The 26386-nt window shown below is 42.6% G+C and overlaps 1 long non-coding RNA gene across 1 annotated transcript in view; it reads right to left on the bottom strand.

The window, feature by feature from the left end:
* Positions 1-24173, bottom strand: part of LOC129634975 (uncharacterized) — a 40945-nt gene extending 16772 nt beyond the window's left edge. The window contains exons 1-3 of the long non-coding RNA XR_008706036.1: positions 24120-24173; positions 23357-23459; positions 22669-22739 (exon numbers count right to left, since the gene is read on the bottom strand). This is a non-coding gene — a long non-coding RNA (uncharacterized LOC129634975). The remainder of the gene's footprint in view (positions 1-22668; positions 22740-23356; positions 23460-24119) is intronic.
* Between the last annotated feature and the right edge of the window lie 2213 nt (positions 24174-26386).

Here is a 26386-nt window from a genome sequence, read left to right as displayed (position 1 = left end):
ATTTATCTGCACTGAACTCTCCTAATGCAATGAACATTTGATTTCTACCACTTGTCCTGAGAGAGTCTCAGTTATAGGCAGCTTCCCATGGGACTTGATGGCAGAGAGCCTTGCTCCAGGTCTGCAGACTGAAGTACCCACTGGGCCAGGCAGAGAATATCAGAAATGAGTGAGTCAAGAGATGCAGGCAGTTACTACTTGGACTCAGCTAACTATCTTGTTTTGCAGAAACAGGGTACTGATCTTGTTAGATCTTAAAGAGAATCTCCTCCAACTCAGATTTTTATACAAAACCTCTTAAATTTTAAAGCTTGACAAGGAATTAAAAAATTTTGAAACCAAGTGTTGTTCTAATAGAATATGTCACAGGGCTGCATATGACTATGAACTACCATTTTCAACCCCTGGCCTTATCCTTCATGTTTATGGAAATGAAAATAAAACTAACCATATAAAAAGACCATAAAATATTAGTTGCTGCCCTAATGTTTGTTTCCTTGATCAAATCATTTTGGTCCTTCAAAATGCTATATAAGCATCACCTCTTATGGGAGGCCTTCACTCGTTTATCACTCCATCCCCTCTGGCACCTCCTTTGTCCAAGTCTGATTATTGCATAATCCAATATGGTTGCTGAAGCTCCAGCCATTACATCTGTACTCCAAACAAGAGGCTGGGGGGAAGGAGATGAAGTGCCAAAGGGTCTTCTCCCAGATGAGTCAATCTCTCTCAAAAGGTTTTCAGAAGTCTTACCCTGAAATCTGACTTTCATCTCATTGTACAATCCTAGCTGCGAGGTGTTAGGGAGATGTAGTGATACCACCAACTAGAATAGACCAGATCAGATCAGTCGCTCAGTCGTGTCCGACTCTTTGCGACCCCATGAATCGCAGCATGCCAGGCCTCCCTGTCCATCACCAACTCCTGGAGTTCACTCAGACTCACGTCCATCAAGTCAGTGATGCCATCCAGCCATCTCAGAATAGACCAGGGTTTTTTCAAAAACAGGAAAATTATTTTTAACTGAGCAATTAGCACTCTCATCCATACATCCTGACTTCTCTGCTTCTGCTATTATCGGCACAATTTATTCTTCAAATAACCATTGATCCTAAGTTTGATTATACCATTATCCCCAACTTAAGCAATTTAAAGAGCTTCCATCGTTCTTACAAGAACATAAGCATCATTAAGGCCAAAAATGCCTGTGGGACTTGGCATTGCCCACTTCTTCCCTCAGCCCAAGTCTCATTCTCTACCCTCTGGCTCTCATTCTCTGCTCCACCTCTACTGGAGCTATTTCAGTTCCATGAATGTGCCAGGCTCTTTCCATCCTTTGCACAAGCTGCTGTCCCTGCCTTGAACTCTCTGCCTCCAACTGACAGATACCTCCAAGCATCATCCGACGTGATGCATCCTCAGGAAGCCACCCTCACCACCTCAACAGAGCACCTCTCCGTCCTCACTCTTCTTGGGTCTACATACTCATTCACGACCTTCCCTCGGTTCAGCACACTAAGCTGATGTGTGTGAACATCTCTGATGGCCAGTCTTCCTCATGAGACTCTGTGCATAGTCAGGACAAGGGCACGTGTTGGACCTGCTCCCTTCTACATGCCTTCCAGCGCCTGATAGATGAGAAGCATGCAGTAAATATTTATTGGCTTCAATCGCTAACATAAAGCAGTCTGTTTGTTTGGCCCTACTGGACTTACATAGGTAAAGGGTATGTGAGACTCAGCCAAATGTTTACAAGTCACTTTGTCTCTCCAAACCCATCGCAAAAAGTTATGAATTTAGGATGATCTCTGATCCTGCCCAATTAGCCACTTATCAATGCTCAAAGCACTGACCCCGCCCCCCCTTTTCTTCCTTCTTCTACAGAATAGCGTTTTGAAGCCTTCTCAGCTAAGCTGTTCTATGCTGGGTGATGAATGTCAAGTGGCTATTCCCACATCCCCAGTTCAGTGAAATATATTCAACAAACATCAATAATTAAACATGTGAGGGAGAGGATACCCATTTGTTTACATTTCAGGAAACCAGCTCGAACTGCTTCAACCTAAAACAAAAACTAACTTCCACAATAAACAAACACAGCTTCATGAAACTGTTTTCCTTTAAAGCTGTGCCTCATAAAAGAACAAAACAAAACAAAAACTAGGAAGAGATTTCTCAAGAAATGTATCATCCAACTTTATCTGAGAGTGCAAACTGAAGGTGAGTGGAGAGGATGTCAACCAAAGAGCTGGCAGTGTCTGCAGCTGGGGTAGGGAAAGCCTATTAATTATTGATACTTTTCCTTCTGAAGACATGTGTCATGCATTCCAAGTTGGTTCTAACATATACAGAGGAAAAGAGGAGAGACGACTGTCTCCAAGTGCTAACATTTGTTTTCTGCTCCAAGTACAGTGGGACTGTGGGAGTTTAGGGTGATGCTCTCTGTCCACATGAGCTCCGGCAATGTCCTGGAGGATGGGAAGCCCAGCAGAGGTCAACACAAGGATGGTCCAAATGAATCCAAGTTTATGCCTTTCCTTCTCCATGGGTGACCCAGAGAGAATCTCACAGCCTCACACCAGATGCTAATCAGATTATATCCAGATGCTCCATAAACATGTGTCAGCAGCTGAAAAGACCTCTTCTAATTGGGACAAAAATCACATTTTCCAACGCTGTAGGTAAAATACACAAGTAAAAATATAACTCTGGGGTTGTTTAAATATACCCTAAGGTGCTTTATTTTTCTTCAGCACAAAGAAAGTCCAGGTTGAGCAAACAGTGTATGTCTTGCGGTAAATTTGTGTGGAGGAAGAGAGAGAGGAGAGAGAGGAATTAGGCAGTCTGTCTAGTTCCCTTTGCTTACAGATGATACTTCTGTACGATTTTGTGCCCTGATTTGAAGACTAACTGGATTTTAGTAAATCCTCTTTTTTGCTGATTGGGGGACTCTTAACGTTAACAAGTATAACTGAGTTTCATGCTGAAGAATAACCCAAAGTGCTTTCTTGTGCATTTAGTGCAGAATGTATCTTCTTCAATGGATGCTTCAATCTCTGTCGAGTGCTTACCTATGCACGGGCAGTGAGGGGACATTGGGGCACAGTGGTTTAGACAGCTGGGAGCTTTTAAGTAATTCACAGTGTGGTAGCAGAGACAGATAAGTCAAGAGGAAATTATAACACATGTGGAAACACAATGACAGAGGGAGACTGAGGTGCTAGGGTTCTCCACCTTCAGCCTGGGGATGGGGATGGTCTGAGAAGGTTTCCAGAGTGAAGATATAGGGTGAAGGAGCCTGGGGAAGTACAGGTGAGAGAACGGTATCTTCAGGCAGAGGAGAAACTGCAGGCAGATTCTTTACCATCTGAGCCACCAGGGAGGCCCATGTTAGTGACACAAATTTTGATTGAGAGATGCATCATTTTTACTGCATGAAACTGGGCTCAGCTTCCCCAGAAAGCAGCAAACTGAATATTATTAGACATATGCAGAGACTAGAGTAACATTCCAGGGAATTATAAAAGGTGGAAGCTCCAATACTTTGGCCACCTCATGTGAAGAGCTGACTCATTGGAAAAGATCCTGATGCTGGGAAAGATTAAGGGCAGGAAGAGAAGGGGGCGACAGAGGATGAGGCGATTGGATGGCATTCTCGACTCAATGGACATGAGTTTGAGCAAGCTCCAGGGGATAGTAAAGGACAGGGAAGCCTGGCATGCTGCAGTCAATGGAATGGCAAAGAGTTGGACACAACTTAGCGACTAAATAACAACAAGGAGACTAGACAGGAGGCTGACTGGGTCTATGGCCCCAACCACAGAGCCAATACAAATACCCAAAGGTAGACTTCAGGAATGTGGACTTGTTTGAAAGCTTATTAGTTAGTCATTAGGCAAATCAGAACCACAATAAGATACCATTTTACACCCATTAGGGAGATGGAACCATGAGGATGGTTCTTATTTTTTTTTAATGTAAAACAACAAACATTGGCCAGGATGTGGAGGTAATGGAATCTTTTGTATTGTGGGCAAGAAAAATGATAAAGCTGCTGTGGAGACTTCCTATATGATCCAGCAATTCTACATCCAAGTATATACCAAAGGCACACACACACACACATATATATATATATATATATATATATATATATATATATAAAGCAGGGCCTCAGACATTTGTGGAGAAGGCAATGGCAACCCACTCCAGTACTCTTACCTAGAAAATGGACGGAGGAAATGAAAATGCTCCTCCTGCCATGGACGGAGGAGCCTGGTAGGCTGCAGTCCATGGGGTCGCTAAGAGTCAAACACGACTGAGCGACTTCACTTTCACTTTTCACTTTCATGCATTGGAGGAGGAAATGGCAACCCACTCCAGTGTTCTTGCCTGGAGAATCCCAGGGATGGGGGAGCCTGGTGGTCTGCTGTCTATGGGGTTGCAGAGAGTTGGACACGACTGAAGCGACTTAGCAGCAGCAGCAGCAATTTGTATACCCTGTTCCTGGAAGCATTATTCACAATAGCAAAAACATGGAAACAACTCAAAACTCTGTCAACATATGAATGGATTAACAAAATGTGGTATATATACACAGTGGAATAGTATTTGGCCATAAAAAGGAATACAGTTCTGACACAAGTCACAACATGAACAAATCTTGAAGACACTATCATCAGTGAGATAAGCCAGACACAAAATGACAAATATTGTATGATTCCACTTGGATGAAATATTTAGACTCAACAACATAAAGTAGACTAGAAGTTGCTAGGGAGTTATGGCTTAATGGTTACAGAATTTCTATTGGGGATAAACAAAAATGTTTGGAAATAGATACTGATGGTTGTACAACAGTGTCAGTGTACTTATGGCCACCAAACTGTGTAGTTAAAATGGTTAAAATATACATTTTATGTCAATTACATGTTACCACAATGGACAAATAAAAAGCTCCCTAGCTAATTTTGAAAAAAAATCAGTCCACAGAGCAGTTTTGGAGAAGCACTGGACTAACATATATAAGTCTCGGAGATTCAGAGAAACCAAAGCTGGGACTTCCCTGGTGGTCCAACAGTAAGGACTCCAAGCTCCCAATGCAGAGGACCTGGGTTAGACCCCTGGTCAGGGAACTAGATCCCGCAGGCTGCAACTAAGACCCAGTGCAACCACACAAATAAATACAATATTAAAAATAAATGAAAAGTTAAAGCATATTTATGGCATTAAATTAGAACAAACTGTAGGGTCTTCCTTCAGGAACACTGCTAACTTGTAAGCACAGGTAAACTCCAAGCCTTTTGGGGATCTGCCCAAGCCAATAAAGGACCTCTCTCTGATGACAAGAGTCAATGAAATCCAATGTCTTTCTCCTGGGGCAATGGGTGATGGGAGATAATTCAACTCTTCTACCTACTTCCATGCATCATCCATGGGTAAGGTCCATTTCTTTGTGTCAAAGGTACACAATAAAAGCCAACAAATGTCCACCCTCCCTTTAGCAGACACCCCAAATTTCATATGCACATGTGCACTTTGAGTCTTTGGACTTGCTTTCATTTTTATTCCCTAAAAAGCAGAGCCCAAGCCAAAGGCTTAAGTGCAGACAGGTTTCTTTGGGAAATGGTCTCAGGGAGCAGGAGTGAAGGATGGAGTGGCAAATAAGGAAGACATGAAAAGTCTATACTAGGAATTGTTATTTAGTTGGACGGGTACCTATGTGGGCTAGAAATAATCTCTTTTCTCAAAGGACACTCTGAGAAGTCATTTAAGAGAGAAGCCAGGACTGTCCACCCAGGAATTGAAAAAGAGAAATACTTATCCATTGGCTCAGCTCCTTAGCATCAATAATGACTTCATGAGCATTAACTTCTTGCACTAGGCACATTAGGTTGAGTCTGAAAGGCGTGAGGCAAGATCCAGGGGAGGAAGCAAGAAGCAAGTGGCCCAGAACAAGGATCTAAGGAGACGCAGTGGCGGCACTGTTTCCACGAAGCTGTTGACACCTGGTTGACCTCACTGGCAGAGTGGCACGTGCAGCAGGAGGCTAGGCTGGGAGGAGTGACTGTGTACAAAGACGGGTCCAGAGTGATGCAAAATCACCCTGCAGTTCCAACCACGTTTACAACTACTGCATGGATTCACCACCTCCCCAAGGACTTCAAATGAGCCACTTACTAAGCACCAGATCAGTCCATACACTTGTCTAAACTCGGAGGAAAATGGCAGGGATCGATTGGGAAAAGAGGCAAAATTGCTCATAATAGAATACCTTTTGTGTCTTTGATTTATAACTCTGACCCACTGTAAATCACAGGAAATAAAAAAGCAAATTTTATTCTTTCCATCATTCTTCCCAAGTGGGATGCCTTCCCCCAAATTTCCACTAGTTTCTAAAATTAGAAGCACTCCCTTTTAGGGGTGTGGCAGTGGGGTTGGTGTGGAGTCTGTAACTTTAACTCTGTGGTTCTCAAAGTGTGGTTCCAAACTAGCAGCAGCAGCAGAATCGGGAAACTTGTCAACAGGTCAGATTCTTAGGTCCCTTCCCAGACTTCCTGGATCAGAACCTTGGGGGGGCGGGGGTGGGGCTGGGGTGGTAATCTGTCTTAATGGGCCTCTGGATTCTTATGTTCATTTGAGTTTAAGAATTGCAGCCTCAGAACAGCATTAAATCAATCAGCCACATGCTTTGACTAGGTTTCAAGAATCTCCCATTAGAGAAAGGGGCATGGAACCATGACTCAGTTTTCACTTAATACCAGCAAACACTGAATATGCTTGTGTTAGTTTCCTGAGGCTGCTGTGGCAAATTATCACAAGCCAAGCAGTTTAAAACAGCAGAACTTTTTTCTCTTACAGTTCTGGAGGCCAGATGTCCAAAATCAAGGGGTTGGCAGGGCTATGCTCCCTCCACAAGCTTGAAAGGAGGATCCTTCCGTACATCTTCCCGCTTCCGGCAGCTCCTGGAGTTCCTTGGCTTGTGGCCACCTTATTCCAATCTCTGTCTCATCTTCACAGGGTCTTCTCCATCTGTATGTCTCTGTGTGTGTCTCTCTCTCCTTTCTCTTTTTAATTAATTAATTAATTTTTTAAATTTTATTTTTAAACTTTACAATATTGTATTAGTTTTGCCAAATATCAAAATGAATCCGCCACAGGTATACATGTGTTCCCCATCCTGAACCCTCCTCCCTCCTCCCTCCCCATACCATCCCTCTGGGTCGTCCCAGCGCACCAGCCCCAAGCATCCAGTATCGTGCATCGAACCTGGACTGGCGACTCATTTCATACATATTATACATGTTTCAATGCCATTCTCCCAAATCTTCCCACCCTCTCCCTCTCTCACAGAGTCCATAAGACTGTTCTATACATGAGTGTCTCTTTTGCTGTCTCGTATACAGGGTTATTGTTACCATCTTTCTAAATTCCATATATATGCGTTAGTATACTGTATTGGTGTTTTTCTTTCTGGCTTACTTCACTCTGTATAATAGGCTCCAGTTTCATCCACCTCATTAGAACTGATTCAAATGTATTCTTTTTAATGGCTGAGTAATACTCCATTGTGTATATATACCACAGCTTTCTTATCCATTCATCTGCTGATGGACATCTAGCTTGCTTCCATGTCCTGGCTATTATAAACAGTGCTGCGATGAACATTGGGGTACACGTGTCTCTTTCCCTTCTGGTTTCCTCAGTGTGTATGCCCAGCAGTGGGATTGCTGGATCATAAGGCAGTTCTATTTCCAGTTTTTTAAGGAATCTCCACACTGTTCTCCATAGTGGCTGTACTAGTTTGCATTCCCACCAACAGTGTAAGAGGGTTCCCTTTTCTCCACACCCTCTCCAGCATTTATTGCTTGTAGACTTTTGGATCACAGCCATTCTGACTGGCGTGAAATGGTACCTCATAGTGGTTTTGATTTGCATTTCTCTGATAATGAGTGATGTTGAGCATCTTTTCATGTGTTTGTGAGCCATCTGTATGTCTTCTTTGGAGAAATGTCTATTTAGTTTCTTTGGCCCATTTTTTGATTGGGTCATTTATTTTTCTGGAGTTGAGCTGTAGGAGTTGCTCGTATATTTTTGAGATTTGTTGTTTGTCAGTTGCTTCATTTGCTATTATTTTCTCCCATTCTGAAGGCTGTCTTTTCACCTTGCTAATAGTTTCCTTTGATGTGCAGAAGCTTTTAAGTTGAATTAGGTCCCATTTGTTTATTTTTGCTTTTATTTCCAATATTCTGGGAGGTGGGTCATAGAGGATCCTGCTGTGATGTATGTCAGAGAGTGTTTTGCCTATGTTCTCCTCTAGGAGTTTTATAGTTTCTGGTCTTACGTTGAGATCTTTAATCCATTTTGAGTTTATTTTTGTGTATGGTGTTAGAAAGTGTTCTAGTTTCATTCTTTTACAAGTGGTTGACCAGATTTCCCAGCACCACTTGTTAAAGAGATTGTCTTTAATCCATTGTATATTCTTAGCTCCTTTGTCAAAGATAATGTGTCCATATGTGCATGGATTTATCTCTAGGCTTTCTATTTTGTTCCATTGATCTATATTTCTGTCTTTGTGCCAGTACCATACTGTCTTGATAACTGTGGCTTTGTAGTAGAGCCTGAAGTCAGGTAGGTTGATTCCTCCAGTTCCATTCTTCTTTCTCAAGATCGCTTTGGCTATTCAAGGTTTTTTGTATTTCCATACAAATTGTGAAATTATTTGTTCTAGCTCTGTGAAGAATACCGTTGGTAGCTTGATAGGGATTGCATTGAATCTATAAATTGCTTTGGGTAGTATACTCATTTTCACTATATTGATTCTTCCAATCCATGAACATGGTATATTTCTCCATCTATTAGTGTCCTCTTTGCTTTCTTTCACCAGTGTTTTATAGTTTTCTATATATAGGTCTTTAGTTTCTTTAGGTAGATATATTCCTAAGTATTTTATTCTTTCCATTGCAATGGTAAATGGAATTGTTTCCTTAATTTCTCTGTTTTCTCATTATTAGTGTATAGGAATGCAAGGGATTTCTGTGTGTTGATTTTATATCCTGCAACTTTACTATAATCATTGATTAGTTCTAGTAATTTTCTGGTGGAGTCTTTAGGGTTTTCTATGTAGAGGATCATGTCATCTACAAATAGTGAGAGTTTTACTTCTTCTTTTCCAATTTGGATTCCTTTTATTTCTTTTTCTGCTCTGATTGCTGTGGCCAAAACTTCCAAAACTATGTTGAATAGTAATGGTGAAAGTGGGCACCCTTGTCTTGTTCCTGACTTTAGAGGAAATGCTTTCAATTTTTCACCATTGAGGATAATGTTTGCTGTGGGTTTGTCATATATAGCTTTGATTATGTTGAGGTATGTTCCTTCTATTCCTGCTTTCTGGAGAGTTTTGATCATAAATGGATGTTGAATTTTGTCAAAGGCTTTCTCTGCATCTATTGAGATAATCATATGGTTTTTATTTTTCAATTTGTTAATGTGGTGTATTACATTGATTGATTTGCGGATGTTGAAGAATCCTTGCATCCCTGGGATAAAGCCCACTTGGTCATGGTGTATGATCTTTTTAATGTGTTGTTGGATTCTGATTGCTAGAATTTTGTTAAGGATTTTTGCATCTATGTTCATCAGTGATATTGGCCTGTAGTTTTCTTTTTTTGTGGCATCTTTGTCAGGTTTTGGTATTAGGGTGATGGTGGCCTCATAGAATGAGTTTGGAAGTTTACCTTCCTCTGCAATTTTCTGGAAGAGTTTGAGCAGGATAGGTGTTAGCTCTTCTCTAAATTTTTGGTAGAATTCAGCTGTGAAGCCATCTGGACCTGGGCTTTTGTTTGCTGGAAGATTTTTGATTACAGTTTCAATTTCCGTGCTTGTGATGGGTCTGTTAAGATTTTCTATTTCTTCCTGGTCCAGTTTTGAAAAGTTGTACTTTTCTAAGAATTTGTCCATTTCTTCCACGTTGTCCATTTTATTGGCATATAATTGTTGATAGTACTCTTATGATCCTTTGTATTTCTGTGTTGTCTATTGTGATCTCTCCATTTTCATTTCTAATTTTATTGATTTTTCTCCCTTTGTTTCTTGATGAGTCCGGCTAATGGTTTGTCAATTTTATTTATCCTTTCAAAGAACCAGCTTTTGGCTTTGTTGATTTTGCTATGGTCTCTTTTGTTTCTTTTGCATTTATTTCTGCTCTAAGTTTTAAGATTTCTTTCCTTCTACTAACCCTGGGGTTCCTCATTTCTTCCTTTTCTAGTTGCTTTAGGTGTAGAGTTAGGTTATTTATTTGACTTTTTTCTTGTTTCTTGAGGTACGCCTGTATTGCTATGAACTTTCCTCTTAGGACTGCTTTTACTGTGTCCCACAGGTTTTGGGTTGTTGTGTTTTCATTTTCATTCATTTCTATGCAAATTTTGATTTCTTTTTTGATTTCTTCTGTGATTTGTTGGTTATTCAGCAGCGTGTTGTTCAGCCTCCATATGTTGGAATTTTTAATAGTTTTTCTCCTGTAATTGAGATCTAATCTTACTGCATTGTGTTCAGAAAAGATGCTTGGAATGATTTCTATTTTTTTGAATTTACCAAGGCTAGATTTATGGCCCAGGATGTGATCTATCCTGGAGAAGGTTCCATGTGTGCTTGAGAAAAAGGTGAAATTCATTGTTTTGGGATGAAATGTCCTATAGATATCAATTAGGTCTAACTGGTCTATTGTATTGTTTAAAGTTTGTGTTTCCTTTTTAATTTTTCTGTTTAGTTGATCTATCCATAGGTGTGAGTGGGGTATTAAAGTCTCCCACTATTATTGTGTTATTGTTAATTTCTCCTTTCATACTTGTTAGCATTTGTCTTACATACTGCGGTGCTCCCGTGTTGGGTGCATATATATTTATAATTGTTATATCTTCTTCTTGGATTGATCCTTTGATCATTATGTAGTGACCATCTTTGTCTCTTTTCACAGCCTTTGTTTTAAAGTCTATTTTATCTAATATGAGTATTGCTACTCCTGCTTTCTTTTGGTCCCCATTTACACGGAAAATCTTTTTCCAGCCCTTCACTTTCAGTCTGTATGTGTCCCCTGTTTTGAGGTGGGTCTCTTGTAGACAACATATGTAGGGGTCTTGTTTTTGTATCCATTCAGACAGTCTTTGTCTTTTGGTTGGGGCATTCAACCCATTTACATTTAAGGTAATTACTGATAAGTATGATCCCGTTGCCATTTACTTTATTGTTTTGGGTTTGAATTTATACACCGTTTTTGTGTTTCCTGTCTAGAGAATATCCTTTAGTATTTGTTGGAGAGCTGGTTTGGTGGTGCAGAATTCTCTCAGCTTTTGCTTGTCTGAAAAGCTTTTGATTTCTCCTTCATATTTGAATGAGATCCTTGCTGGGTACAATAGTCTGGGCTGTAGGTTAATGTCTTTCATCATTTTAAGTATGTCTTGCCATTCCCTCCTGGCTTGAAGAGTTTCTATTGAAAGATCAGCTGTTATCCTTATGGGAATTCCCTTGTGTGTTATTTGTTGTTTTTCCCTTGCTGCTTTTAATATTTGTTCTTTGTGTTTGATCTTTGTTAATTTGATTAATATGTGTCTTGGGGTGTTTTGCCTTGGGTTTATCCTGTTTGGGACTCTCTGGGTTTCTTGGACTTGGGTGATTATTTCCTTCCCCATTTTAGGGAAGTTTTCAACTATTATCTCCTCAAGTATTTTCTCATGGTCTTTCTTTTTGTCTTCTTCTTCTGGGACCCCTATGATTCGAATGTTGTAGCGTTTAATATTGTCCTGGAGGTCTCTGAGATTGTCCTCATTTCTTTTAATTCGTTTTTCTTTTATCCTCTCTGATTCATTTATTTCTACCATTCTATCTTCTAATTCACTAATCCTATCTTCTGCCTCTGTTATTCTACTATTTGTTGCCTCCAGAGTGTTTTTAATTTCATTTATTGCATTATTCATTATATATTGACTCTTTTTTATTTCTTCTAGGTCCTTGTTAAACCTTTCTTGCAGCTTCTCAATCCTTGTCTCCAGGCTATTTATCTGTGATACCATTTTGATTTCAAGATTTTGGATCAATTTCACTATCATTATTCGGAATTCTTTATCAGGTAGATTCCCTATCTCTTCCTCTTTTGTTTGGTTTGGTGGGCATTTATCCTGTTCCTTTATCTGCTGGGTATTCCTCTGTCTCTTCATCTTGTTTAAATTGCTGAGTTTGGGGTGTCCTTTCTGTATTCTGGCAGTTTGTGGAGTTCTCTTTATTGTGGCATTTCCTTGCTGTGTGTGGGTTTATACAGGTGGCTTGTCAAGGTTTCCTGGTTAGGGAAGCTTGTGTCGATGTTCTGGTGGGTGGAGCTGTATTTCTTCTCTCTGGAGTGCAATGAAATGTCCAGTAATGAGTTATGAGATGTCTATGGTTTTGGGGTGACTTTGGGCAGCCTGTATCTTGGAGCTCAGGGCTGTGTTCCTTTGTTGCTGGAGAATTTGCTTGGTATGTCTTGCCCTGGAACTTGTTGGCCCTTGTGTGGTGCTTGGTTTCAGTGTAGGTATGGAGGCGTTTGATGAACTCCTGTCAATTAATGTTCCTTGGACTCAGGAGTTCCCTGGAGTCAGGGTTTGGACTTAAGCCTCCTGCTTCCAGTTATCGGTCTTATTTTTACAGTAGTTTCAAAACTTCTCCTTCTATACAGCACCATTGATAAAACATCTACGTTAAAGATGAAAAGTTTCTCTATCGTGAGGGTCACCCAGAGCGATTCACAGCGTTACATGGAGAAGAGAAGAGGGAGGAGGGAGTTAGAGGTGACCCAAATGAGATGAGGTGGAATCAATAGAGGAGAGAGTGGGCTAGCCAGTAATCACTTCCTTATGTGCACTCCACAACTGGACCACTCAGAGCTATGTTCACGGAGTTATACAGAGAAGAGAAGAAGGAGGAAGGAGACAGAGGTGGCCAGGAGGATAAAAGGGGGGAATGAAAAGGAGGGAGACAGATCCAGCCAGTAATCAGTTCCCTAAGTGTTCTCCACCATCTGGAACACACAGAAATTAACAGAGTTGGGTAGAGTAGAGAGGGGTTAGGGAGGAGACACAGGCAACCTGGTGGAGAAAAAGGAGAGTCCAAAGGGAGAGAGAGCAGTCAAGCCAGTAATCTCACTCCCTAGTGAAAAATGGGTACTGAAGATTGGGTTCTTAAAGGTACAAAATTGGTAACAAATACATAAAAGCAAAAATTAAAAATCTAGAGTAGAGTTTGGAATTTCAAAAATATGATGTTAAAGAAAAGAAGAAGGAAAAGAAAGAGAGAAAAAAACGAACAAAGAAAAACAAACAAGGTCGCGAAAATTATAAAGAAAATATAGGTACAAAATTGATAACTAATACCAAAAAGCAAAAGTTAAAAATCTAGAGTAGAGTTTGGAATTTCAAAAATACAATGTTAAAAAAAAGAAGAAAAAGAAAGAGAGAAAAAAACCAAAAACAAAGTCGCAAAAATTATAAAGAAAATACAGGTACAAAATTGATATCAAATACCAAAAAGCATAAATTAAAAATCTCGAGTAGAGTTTGGAATTTCAGATATACAATGTTATATAAAAGAAGAAGAGAAAGAAACAGAGAAAAAAAAGTCACAGAAATTATAAAAAAACTATAGGTACAAAATTGATAACAAATACCAAAAAGCTAAAATTAAAAATCTAGAGTAGAGTTTGGAATTTCAAAAATACAATGTTAAAGAAAAGAAGAAAAGAAGAAAAAAGATCAAAAAATTATTAAAAAAATATATGAAGTTTGCTGTAAAAAAAAAAAAGGGTCTTTTTTTTTTTTTGCAAAGTAATAGGTTATAAAAGTGAAAATTAAAGGAATAATAGAGGACTTAAACTTTTTTTAAAAAATTAAAAAGAAAGAAAGAATGATCATAAAAATAGTAAAAATATATCTAGGACTTTCTCTGGTTTTGTTGTGAGTATTGTGGGTTCAGTTCATTTTTGGCTAGTTCCTTGGTCCAACTTGTATTTCTCAAGATCTATAGGCTCCTTTCTATGTAGTTGGTAGTAACCACAGGGTTTTAATCTATTGCCTGTAGCTTCCAAGGCGGTGCCCTCTGTTATAGCTTCTTCTGTTTGCTGGTCTCTTCAGTGTCTGGTTTCCGCCCTGACACAAAGGGGACAGTGGAGGACACTTTTTTGTTTGTTGTTTTTAGGCTCACTTGTTCAGTCACGCTGTGGGGAGGGAGGGATGCTGCAAACAAATAACACTGGCGTGTGCTCGCAGTGCTTCAGCCACACTGGGTCTGCCCCCGCTCACGGTGCGTGTAGCCTCCCTGCCCACACTGCTCAGGCTCTAGGTTGCTCCGCTGGGAACCATCCGTGGCCGGCCCTGGGCAGCCTGCACCTCCCAGGTCCAAGCCACTCAGGGTCAGGCACTCGGGTAGTCCTCAGAGGTGCAGACTCGGTTGGGCCTTCATTTTGTGCCCTTCCCAGGTCCGAGCAGCTCAGGTGATGAGGTGTTTGGCGAGCGCGATTGCTGCGACTTATCGCCTCCCTGCCGCTTGGTTATCTAGGTGTGCAACCGGCGCACCTTCTCAGGCAGATGTTGACTGTCCAGGCCCCCAAGAAGTTTTAGTTAGCAAAGAAGCCTGCTTACAGTTTTATAGATAATGTCTCTCTGGGGCTGCGATTGCCCCCTTCCAGTTCTGGCTGCCTGTCACCGGAGGGGGAAGGTCTGCAGCCGGCTATCTCTGTTCAGTCCTTTGTTCCGTGCGCAGGCCTGGCGGTGTCTTAGGTTAGGGCTGGCTTTTTGCGTGGTAGATATCCCACAGTCTGGTTCGCTAGCCCAGATTATTTCGCTCAGATAGCACTCAGGGTATTCAGGCCAGGTCCTTACTCTAAGCAATGCAGCCCGCACCGCGCCTCCCTGCCCAGCCCCCACTTGATAATGGCGTGTGCAGGCGTCTGCGCTGCTTCTCCGCTGGGGGAGTTACTGTAGGGCTTGCAATCTGCGGGTTTTAATTGTTTATTTATTTTTCCTCCCTGTTATGTTGCCCTCTGTGCTTCCAAAGCTTGGCACAGATTCGGCAGTGAGAAGGTTTCCTGGTGTTTGGAAACTTCTCTCTTTCTAAGACTCCCTTCCCGGGACGGAACTCCATCCCTCCCTCTTTTGTCTCTTTTTTTGTCTTTTATATTTTTTCCTACCTCCTTTCGAAGACTTGGGTTGCTTTTCTGGGTGCCTGATGTCCTCTGCCGGCATTCAGAAGTTGTTTTGTGGAATTTACTCGGCGTTTAAATGTTCTTTTGATGAATTTGTGGGGGAGAAAGTGTTCTCCCCGTCCTACTCCTCCACCATCTTGGCTCCTCCTCCTCTCCTTTCTCTTGTAAGAACACTGGTCACTGGATTTAGGGCTTGCTCTAAATCTCAGATGATGTCATCTGGAGATATTTAATTCTATCTGCAAAGACCTCTACTGAGAAGGTCACATTCATAGGTATTGGACGTAAGACTTGGACAGATCTTTTTGGGCATCAAAATTCAAACCACTGCAATTTACAACAAACTAGAATTTGACACCTTCATAAAAGTCACAACTTACTTTCTTTTTTTTTTTTACACAGGTAAGCACATCTAAAATTCATAACCATTTGATCATTCTTCTCCACAGGAAGCAAACCAACAGAATCACATGTAGCTGGGATGTCCAGTCCCCAGCCAGGGGTACAGCACTATCACCCCACACAGATGCTCCAAAATACAATGACTCCTTGTCCCTGCCTGCCTACCTGAGCCCATCTCCCTTATTCACCCTAGATGTCCAAGATCAGATCAGATCAGTCACTCAGTCATGTTCGACTCTTTGTGACCCCATGAATCGCAGCACGCCAGGCCTCCCTGCCCATCACCAACTCCTGGAGTTCACCCAGGCTCAACATCCATCGAGTCAGTGATGCCATCCAGCCGTCTCATCCTCTGTCGTCCCCTTCTCTTGCTCCCAATCCCTCCCAGCATCAGAGTCTTTTCCAATGAGTCAACTCTTCGCATGAGGTGGCCAAAGTACTGGAGTTTCAGCTTTAGCATCATTCCTTCCAAAGAAATCCCAGGGCTGATCTCCTTCAGAATGGACTGGTTGGATCTCCTTGCAGTCCAAGAGACTCTCAAGAGTCTTCTCCAACACCACAGTTTTAAAGCATCAATTCTTCGGCACTCAGCCTTCTTCACAGTCCAACTCTCACATCCATACATGACCACAGGAAAAACCATAGCCTTGACTAGATGAACCTTTGTTGGCAAAGTAATGTCTCTGCTTTTGGCTATGCTATCTAGGTTGGTCATAACTTTCCTTCCAAGGAGTAAGCGTCTTTTAATTTCATGGCTGCATTCACCATCTGTAGTCATTTTGGAGCCCAGAAAAATAAAGCCTGGCACTGTTTCCACTGTTTCCCCATCTATTTCCCATGAAGTGATGGGACCGGATGCCATGATCTTCGTTTTCTGAATGTTGAGCTTTAAGCCAACTTTTTCACTCTCTTCTTTCACTTTCATCAAGAGGCTTTTGAGTTCCTCTTCACTTTCTGCCATAAGGGTGGTGTCATCTGCATATCTGAGGTTATTGATATTTCTCCTGGCAATCTTGATTCCAGCTTGTGTTTCTTCCAGTCCAGCATTTCTCATGATGTACTCTGCATATAGGTTAAATAAACAGGGTGACAATATACAGCCTTGACGTACTCCTTTTCCTATTTGGAACCAGTCTGTTGTTCCATGTCCGGTTCTAACTGTTGCTTCCTGACCTGCATACAAATTTCTCAAGAGGCAGATCAGGTGGTCTGGTATTCCCATATCTTTCAGAATTTCCCACAGTTTATTGTGATCCTCACAGTCAAAGGCTTTGGCATCATCAATAAAGCAGAAGTAGATGCTTTTCGGGAACTCTCTTGCTTTTTCCATGATCCAGCGGATGTTGGCAACTTGATCTCTGGTTCCTCTGCCTTTTCTAAAACCAGCTTGAACATCAGGAAGTTCACGGTTCATATTGCTGAAGCCTGGCTTGGAGAATTTTGAGCATTACTTTACTAGCGTGTGAGATGAGTGCAATTGTGCAGTAGTTTGAGCATTCTTTGGCATTGCCTTTCTTTGGGATTGGAATGAAAACTGACCTTTTCCAGTCCTGTGGCCACTGCTGAGATGTCCAAGAAGCGTATTAATTAATCACAGTCAGATGTCTGGTTGCTCACAGGTAATATCTGCCTTATGAAACCAAAAGACATAATTTCTGCCTCACTCACCCACTTCCCAGGACACCTGCCACCTCTTCTACAAATAAGAGCTGGCTTCATGTTGACCATGTATCCCAGGGGCCACTCCTGCTGTTAGTCTTACTGCCTGCTCTCTGTCTTCACCCAGTCTGACTACAGCAATGGGAGAAAGATGGTTTCTTCTCTACCACGTCAGCCCAAGCATGACTATGGCCAGGTCCCTCAACTTAGGCATAAACCCAAGTCTGTCCCAGGTCTCCCACTGAGCCAGTTTTTGTCTTGTTTGGCATGGGGCCATCTTGTTGCACAGTTCTACGGGGCACCATTCACGTTCTACTTCCTTGAGACTGGTGTCCTCATGGGCCATGCGTGATCACTGCCCTGACACAGCCAGACAGCACAGCCATCCCTGGAATTTCTCCATGCCTCAGAATCTTGGCCCTAGTCCCCTCCAGCCTCACTGTGAAGAAGGTTCTCTCTTTCCCTCACAGTCAGCTGGCAATGAAGCCCTTCGTTCCATTCAGGGGAAGCACCACCCCAGCCTCACCCTCAGTGCTGTGGTCTGACCCCCACGGCCCAGGAAGACACTTATCCAAAGCTCTGACATTCTACCAGGTCCACAACTAAAGACTACTTCAGTTGTATAAGTGTAATCATTAAAAGGAGGTGCTTCCTGGGTGGCTCAGTGGTAAAGAATCTGCCTGCCAATGCAGGAGACACGGGTTCGATCCCTGTATCGGGAAGATTCCCTGGAGAAGTGAATGTCGACCCACTTCAGTATTCTTGCCTGGAAAGAGCCATGGATAGAGGAGCCTGGCAGGCTACCATCCATAGGGTCACAAAGAGTTGAACACAACTTAGCAACTAGACAACAATAATTATTAAAAGACGTTAAAGGTATTAGACATAGTGTCGGAAACATAAATAGTTTTTAAAAGAGGAAAGTCAACTTTTTTTTTTGGCTGCACTGTGAGGCGTGTGGGATCTCAGTCCCCTGACCAGGTATTGAACCTGTGCTCCCTGCAGAGGAAGTGCCGAGTCTTAACTCCTGGACCACCGGGGCTGTCCCCAAGTAAACTTTCTTTTGTACTTGCCAAAGACCAGTCAGAAGGGGCCATCAGGAAATGGTGTAAATATGGACTGGCCCCAGAACTGCCAACTTTGAATCTCTCTGGGGCTCAGAGGTAGGATGTCATGTGGATCAGATCCAAAGGCTTGATTACTTACTTGGTCCTTGCCCTTTCCTAGATCGTCTCTGTTGGAAGAGAGCAAGAGGAAGCAATGTGGTGTTCCACTGGCAGAGTAAATGGAACCGTGTCCTGCCTGGAGTTCAAACAGCATGTCAGAAGGACCTCCTGTTCTCACTTGACATCTCATCACTTCCCCCAGCAGACCTGGGTTCTAAGCTTGGAAGCTGGATGATGAATTTCACCTAAAAAAGAAGGATCTGGATGGGGGTCAGGCTGGAAGGAAAAGTAACCGGAGTCAACCAAGTTGACCCATTTCTTTCTTTGGCTCAGCCTGCTTGGGTTTCATTTATTCATTTACACTTGGGTTTCATTTCCCTTCTTAGCAAAGGAGAACTGCTCTTGGCCTCTCACATGTTACATCTTTTTTTCTATCTGGGGCACAGAGAGAGACAAACATGCCCAAGGATGCATAGCTGCCAAAAGGCAGAGCCAAGATATAAAATGTGAGCAGTCTAAATCTGTGCATTGTTTGCTTTTAAAAGACCCTAGGTCCCCAGAAGCATCGGAATTGTTGTTGCTTAGTTGCTAAGTCATGTCTGACTTTTTTGCGACCTCATGGACTGAAGCCATGGCTACAGGCTCCTCTGTCCATGGGATTTCCCAGGCGAGAATAATGGAGAGGGTTGCTATTTCCTTATTCAGGGGCTCTTCTTGACCCAAGGATTGAATCTGTGTCTCTTGCATTGGCAGGCGGATTCTTTGCCATAGAGCCACCAGGGAAGCCCATAGAAGCATCTGAATAGTACCAAATACTTCATCTGTTGGTTGGTTCCAAATTGATTTCCCTACTGTTTTTCTCTGTCTGACTTATTTCACTAAGCATAATGCCCTCCAGTCCATCCATGTTGTTGCAACTGACAAAACTCCATTCTTTTTAATGTCTGAGTATTATTCCATTGTGTGTGTGCACGTGTATATATATGTACATACATACCACCACATCTCTCTCTCTATTCAAATGTTGATGGATACTTAGGTTGCTTCTATATTTTAGCTATTTAAGTGATTGTAAATGATACATATATAATATCTTGGCTATTGCTATGAACATTAGGGTTTGCCTGCTTTTTAAGACAATCATTCAAAAGATGGTGTATATGGCATTAATTTGCAAAACAAAGAACTAGGAGGAGGAGGAGGGCCGCCCTGATGATGTGAGAGACTCATTTCAGGGGAACATGTGTAATCTCATGTATGAGGTTGGGTCTACTCAAAATACTGGCCTAGCAATTGAGACTCTAGAAGGGACAAAGGCAGGACTGGATGCTGGATAATTTCCTCCCATCCCAGCCCCTTGAGGATAGCCAGCTCTGTATTCACAGCTGTGTGGTGACCAGGTCGGGGTGGGGGTCAGGAGGTAGAGAGCGCTGGCAGAAGGGGTAATGGGTGCTGTGCATTTGGGCTGCCCTTCTGAGCACATAGCACTCCTCGGACACTACTCTGTGTGGTCCCAGACGACACTCTGAGGACCAGATGGAAGAAGCAGACTTTTTCTCTTGAGTTACTGGGCCGTTGCCATGCAGGCTTTAGTTAGGACACTTGGGGGCATCTTTTTGCAAAGTCAGTGACCCTTTCAAAACCACTCACAGTACTGACCCAGACTGGAGATGTTTAACACAGGACAGGCTAGCAAGCCATGCCCCAAACCACTGATTAAAAAGGAAACTACGGGATGCTGACCCAGGAGGAGAGCAAGAGAAACTCAAAGGAGGAAGCAGCTTTTCTGAAGGATGAGTTTCAGCAAAGGAGGAGGGTAGGGGTCATCTCCTCAGTTCAAGTAAGAAACGGGGTGGGGGGATTTCCAGGGGGAGCCCCAGAAATGATGGTGAAGCAAGGAGACTGGTGAGTAGCTACAGGCTCTGGGAAAGGGAGGGTTGAAGAGTTAACATACTGAGGGGGGACTTGAACCTTCTGCCATGCCTTATTTTTCTTACTAGATAATTCAGATAACTAGATAATTAGAACATTTTCTTTCCACAGGCCAAATTTCAGCTTGAAAATTCGACAGGAGAAAAGCAGAGCTTCAAGAGAGCAGGAAGGTTATCTGACTTATTCACTGCTTCATCCCCAATCCTAGAATAACAACACACAGGAGGTCGAGTCCAGCTCAGTGATTTTCTCCCACAGATTCTGTCTTTGTATGAAGGGGGAGGTCTTTTCCAGTTTTTTAAGGGCAGTATTTTGGGTGATGGGGGCTTCATGAAGTCTGGATAACCTCTGCATGAGCCATTAAATTCTTACATTTATTCTTTTAATCCAATAAATCATCAGGAGGCACCTACTTTATGCACACACTGAGCTTAACATGTGTGAATACACTGATGAGAAAAATAGATAGGTGTGCACTGGCTTGGAGCTTTTGGTCTCAGAGACTGCAGTCTCCAAGGCCGCTGCTGTGGACTGAGGCTGCAACTAGTCAAACAATGTAATGAAACCAAAGCCAGCAAGTCAAAAAAGAAACCACCAAAGCACTGGGCCTATGGACTTCAGAACCTCTCGTGGTCATGAAATAACTCACATGACTAGACGGTCTAGGCAAGGAGGACTCTTGAGAGGATTAAATTGGTTCCCATGTATTAGTTGCAGTAGGCTGAGTTTTGCTATAGAAACCAACACTGAAACCTCCACAGTTTAATACAACAAAGGTGTTCAGCTGACCCTTGAACAACTCGGGTTTGGACTATGCGGATACACTTACACACGGTTTGTTTTCAGTAGTAAATACTACAGCACTACGGCATGGAAGGTTGAATCTATGGATGCAGAATCTCAGGTACAGAGGAAGTAAGATATGGAGAAACCACACACTCTGGAGTCCACTATAAATTATATTCAGATTTTCAACTGGGTGGCATGTTGGAGCCTCTAGTTGTTCAAGGGCCAGCTGTATTCCTTATCGAAATAAGGCTGCTTAAGCATGTCTTCTGTGCAGTGACTCAGGGATCTGGTCTGCTCCCATCCAGTGATTCAGCGTCTCACCCTGGGCATCCTGGTCACCGTGGTGAGATTGCAGGCAAACGCCCAGGGGTGACACCTCACTTCCCTCAATTCTTTGACCAGTGCCAGTCACATGACCCCACCCACTGCTCAGGGGCAGGGATGTAGGAGGCAACACAGGGCTATTCAGTGAGCATCACACATCTCAGCCACACCCATTCTTTACACAAAATGCCCCCTGAATCATCATTCTGCAGAACTGGAAAACAACTTTGAAACAGTTGATAGATGACATTACAGGATGCTGCTGCTGCTGCTAAGTCGCTTCAGTTGTGTCCGACTCTGTGCAACCCCAGAGACGGCAGCCCACCAGGCTCCCCCGTCCCTGGGATTCTCCAGGCAAGAACACTGGAGTGGGTTGCCATTTCCTTCTCCAATGCAGGAAAGTGAAAAGTGAAAGAGAAGTCGCTCAGTCATGTCCGACTCTTAGTGACCCCATAGACTGCAGCCCACCAGGCTCTTCCATCCATGGGATTTTCCAGGCAAGAGTACTGGAGTGGGTTGCCATTGCCTTCTCCGGAGATTACAGGATAGATTTTGCAAATAAATGAGACAATTTTCTTCATGGGCTATCTGGGAATAATTAGGAAATGAAAGGAATACTGTTAGTTCTCCCTGTTTCTAGGACAGAGAAATTTAATGTTGACTTCAGAGCCCTTTGGGCTTCCCTGATAGTTCAGTTGGTAAAGAATCCACCTACAATGCAGGAGACCCCGGTTCAGTTCCTGGGTCTGGAAGATCTGCTGGACAAGGGATAGGCTACCCACTCCAGTATTCTTGGGCTTCCCTTGTGGCTTAGCTGGTAAAGAATTCACCTGCAATGTGGGAGACCTGGGTTTGATCCCTGGGTTGGGAAGATCCCTGGGAAAAGGGAAAGGCTACCCACTCCAATATTCTGGCCTGGAGAATTCCATGGACTGTATAGTCCGTGGGGGTCAAAAACAGTCAGACATGACAGTGATTTTCACTTTCACTTTTCAGAGCCCTTTGATCTCTCTTACAGGTCAGGAAAACTTCCTCTTCACCTGTACTTTTTTAGCGGGTAAGGTTTGCTTTTCCACCTCAGTAAAGAGAGATGAGAGAAAACTCTAGATTGTAGAAGAATTAAATTGGTTTCAATGCCTCTAAAAGTCTTATGGCAGTAGCATCACCTACCTTTTGAATGTATGCCTTTGCAAACCTCTGTCCACTGGGATCCTGTTTACAATAAGCACACTTGATTGTACCTGAAAAATTAGGAAAACATTTGCTTTTGCTAGATTCACTTTTTGTTACTGGATAGAAAGCATCAACTTCCTTCTCTGTGTTTCTTCTGCCACTGGGGCTTTTATTAAGGACTGTACCATCTCATTTACTTCTAATTCGCTTGCAGATTTCTATTATCTACTAAGTGTGACCAGGTTCTGTTCAGGCTTGTTCAGACGTATTTTCTAATCAACAACAGTCATGTAATTAGCACTCGACCCATGAAAGAATAATACTGAAATATGATAATTTATCCCATTTGCTAATAAAAGTTTATTCCTGGGGAGCATTTTCCAGATCAATATGGATTTGTCTGTTCTTAAACCTTCACTTCCTAGTGATTATTGTTTCATTAAATCATAAACTGATTATAATTCCATGGCATGAACTCTTAACTTGGGTTTTTGCATTTTGAGCTGACAGTATTTGAAATGTTGATAGCTTCCTTGTAGAGTCCAAGGACACATTATTACTCTTTGAAACTGAAAAACACTACGCTTAGAGGTTTTTTTTTTTTTTTTTTTTGTTTTTTGTTTTTTGTTTTTAAAGAGGAAAAAAAAACACACCACAATTTAGGGGGAAATTCAGTAATGCAAACCTGATCACAGCCACAGGCACTAACAGGGAGCTTTGAGTGAAATTTTGCCCCGCAGCAACTCAGCATCCAGAAGATAGGAGCGTTCATCTTCGAAGGAATGAAGCTGCAGAGGCAATGCACACATCCAAGTGTAGAAGGCTGAGCTCTGCTTTCCCTTCTCCCTTTTAATGTACTCAATCAGGAATTTTTAGGAATCTCCTTTTTAATATTCCTTCAAAATATTTTTTGAGGCTCTACTATATGTTAGGCCCCAAAGGAACAGGCTGCAAAAATAGCTAGGATGCCTGGGCTCTTGTGGGATACAGGCTAAAACGGGGAAGAAGCATAAACTTACAAGTCCCAGGGAGCCCGAGGCAGAGATACATATTTCCAAGTGGCCAGGACCATCCTGGAGGATGAGGTGTAAGCTGAGCCCTGAGGAAGGAGGAGTAGTCAAGCAGGTCAAGAACAGAACAGGGAAGGTAGGCAAGGACGTACGAGTTTTTAAGTGGATGGAACAGCAGGTCTGAAGGGCTGGATGCAAGGCAGAGTGTGCGGGGGGTGATGTGGAATGATCACTTGGCTGGACTTTAATACTGTTTTTTCATCATATGCACACTATGCTCATGGCTTATGTATTCATGTCTGGACATCTCTCTGAGACAAAAAGAGCTGCAGACAGAGAAGTGTCAGATATGAGTCCTGGCCTGACCACAAAGGTTTCCTGGGTTATGGGCCCTGACCATAAGAATAGATACAGTGACTTTCAGGGTCATCCTCTTACCTGGTCTGAGACCACCAGTTGGATGGAATTCATACAGTGGATGAAGTCAGATGAAAAGACCACTGTGGTCCTGCAATTTTAGAGAAAAAAATCATCTAGTATCAGAGACTGCATAGTATGCAGGGAGTTTGGATATTTAGTAAAGCAAAGGGAAAAACAAAGCAGGGCTGATGGATTTGTATAATAAAGAGCAGGAGAGGGAACAGGGACTACTGGACAGAAAGTCTGTGTACAGGGTATGTTTCAGGGTGGAAGAGACAGAACTGGTGGGAAAAGCTGGCATCCATGTACAGAATAATAAGGGGGCAGCCATGGAGAGAGAGAATATTAAGATGCTTGCTATGCATTAAAAAATTCATCTCTTCCTTTGCCATTCTGTTGCAGGAAGGGGGAACCCCTTCCAGGGCCCGAAACAGGGCTCTTGTCTAACACTCAGAAATGAATTGTCCAAGGAGACACATGTACTGACAAAGTTAGAGATTTTATTAGGAAAGGGCACCTGGGTGGAGAGCAGCAGGGTAAGGAATCCAGGAGAACAGCTCTGCCATCTGGCTCGCAGTCTTGGGTTTTATGGTGATGGGATTAGTTTCTGGGTTGTCCTTAGCCAATCATTCTGACTCTGAGTCCTTCCTGGTGGTGTATGCCTTGTTTAGCCAAGATGGATGCCAGAGTGAAGGATTCTGGGAGGCGGTCGGACATGTGGTGTTTCATTTTGACCTTTCCTGAACTCTTCTGGTTGGTGGTGGCTTATTAGTTCCGTGTTCCTTACGAGGACCTCCTGTCATAAAACAACTCATGCAAATGGTTACCATGGTGCCTGGCCAGGGTGGGCGGTTTCAGTCACTGTGCTTCCCCTAACAATTTCCTTCAGAGATAGTACAGGTTTGAAATACTGATTGATATTTTTTGGTTCCTGAATTGTGCTTCTTTGAATGCAATACCTGGCTAAGACTGGGCCAATTGGAGGCCTAGGTCTGGAGAATGGTAGAAACTTTCACTTGAGATGGTTGCTCCAATTCAGTAAGTATGGTGTACCCGGCTGTTTAAAAATACAATTAATAGATAACAATCCTGGTTCCTCCCCATGGGATCTAAGAGAGTTATTACAGGAGGTACATTTTGGGGTGTCTGTCCAGCCCATGACTTTCTCTATCTGAAAACTCTTTGCTTACCCACAAGAACTAGCACTTGACCAGCACGCTGGCACCAAGCAGTCACCCAGTCTCCTCCAACAGTTGATTCAACCAGGAATGAGCATGTGACCCAAGCTGGGCCAATCAAGACAACTGAAGGGAAAAAGATTTAAAAATCAGGATAAAATTCTTTTTCTGAGGTCTTTGTGGCTTTCTTCTTCCTGGTTCCAAGTTCTCAGGAAGGGGCTGCCCTCGATTCTTTCAAGACACACAGTCCCCTTCAAATAAATTCTCTCTTTCCATTATGCTAAGTTACTTTGAAGTAAGCTTCAACCACCTAAAATCCAAAGTATGTGGCCTGAGACAATTGCCTTTTATGGTCCAAATTCCTCTAGCTATTGGGATCGCTTTCTGGTACCTACAGTTTCCTGTGTTTGCTAACTTCTGTGTTAATGGTACAAAGCCGCCCATCAACCCTGATCTGATAAAACAGATCAACCCTGATGATCTGTGTTATCTCCAGAATCAGCCAGCCTAGCAGGAAAACAAGTATCTGCTAGTATTATGTTGAGAAATCTGTTCTCCTGCTGAGAACGATTGTGTCATTTAATGGCTTAACCATTTCCGGCTAAACTTCAGCCTGTGTTTGTCTTTGATTATTTTTCTATTGCATCTTCTCATAAGGTTTCTTTCTTGGTGTCTTGCCTGGACATCTCTCTCAGACAAAACCAGCTGTGGTTAGAAATGACACTGATACTGGTTTTCCAAAGAGGCTGATGTTTTTCAGTCTGGGCCATTAGGAAACCTGTGTACTTTACACATGTGGTGAATGAACATTTGAGAAGCAGACCCTTCCAGACTGAAGCTCTGTCACACAAGCTGCATGCATTTAGCACAGAAGGGCTCATTCACAGGAGATGAAGGACTCCCCGTGATGAGACAGGCTCTGAGCAGTTTTTCCTAACAGGTCTTCTCAGATCCCTAGATGTCTATAAAAAATTCAGTTTCCCAGGTTTTGCTGAAACAGACTTTCTAGGGATGGGGCCAGGGACTCTGGATATTTAATAACCTACCTAGGTAATTTTGATCTGTGAAAGCCACTGGTTACATGAGCCAAGAGTAGCAATTCTCTAA

The sequence above is a fragment of the Bubalus kerabau genome, chromosome 20 (genome assembly GCF_029407905.1).
Source record: "Bubalus kerabau isolate K-KA32 ecotype Philippines breed swamp buffalo chromosome 20, PCC_UOA_SB_1v2, whole genome shotgun sequence".
Classification (NCBI taxonomy): domain Eukaryota; kingdom Metazoa; phylum Chordata; class Mammalia; order Artiodactyla; family Bovidae; genus Bubalus; species Bubalus kerabau.
The sequence above is the reverse complement of the archived record's forward strand: the minus strand, read 5'-3'. Positions and strand labels throughout refer to the sequence as shown.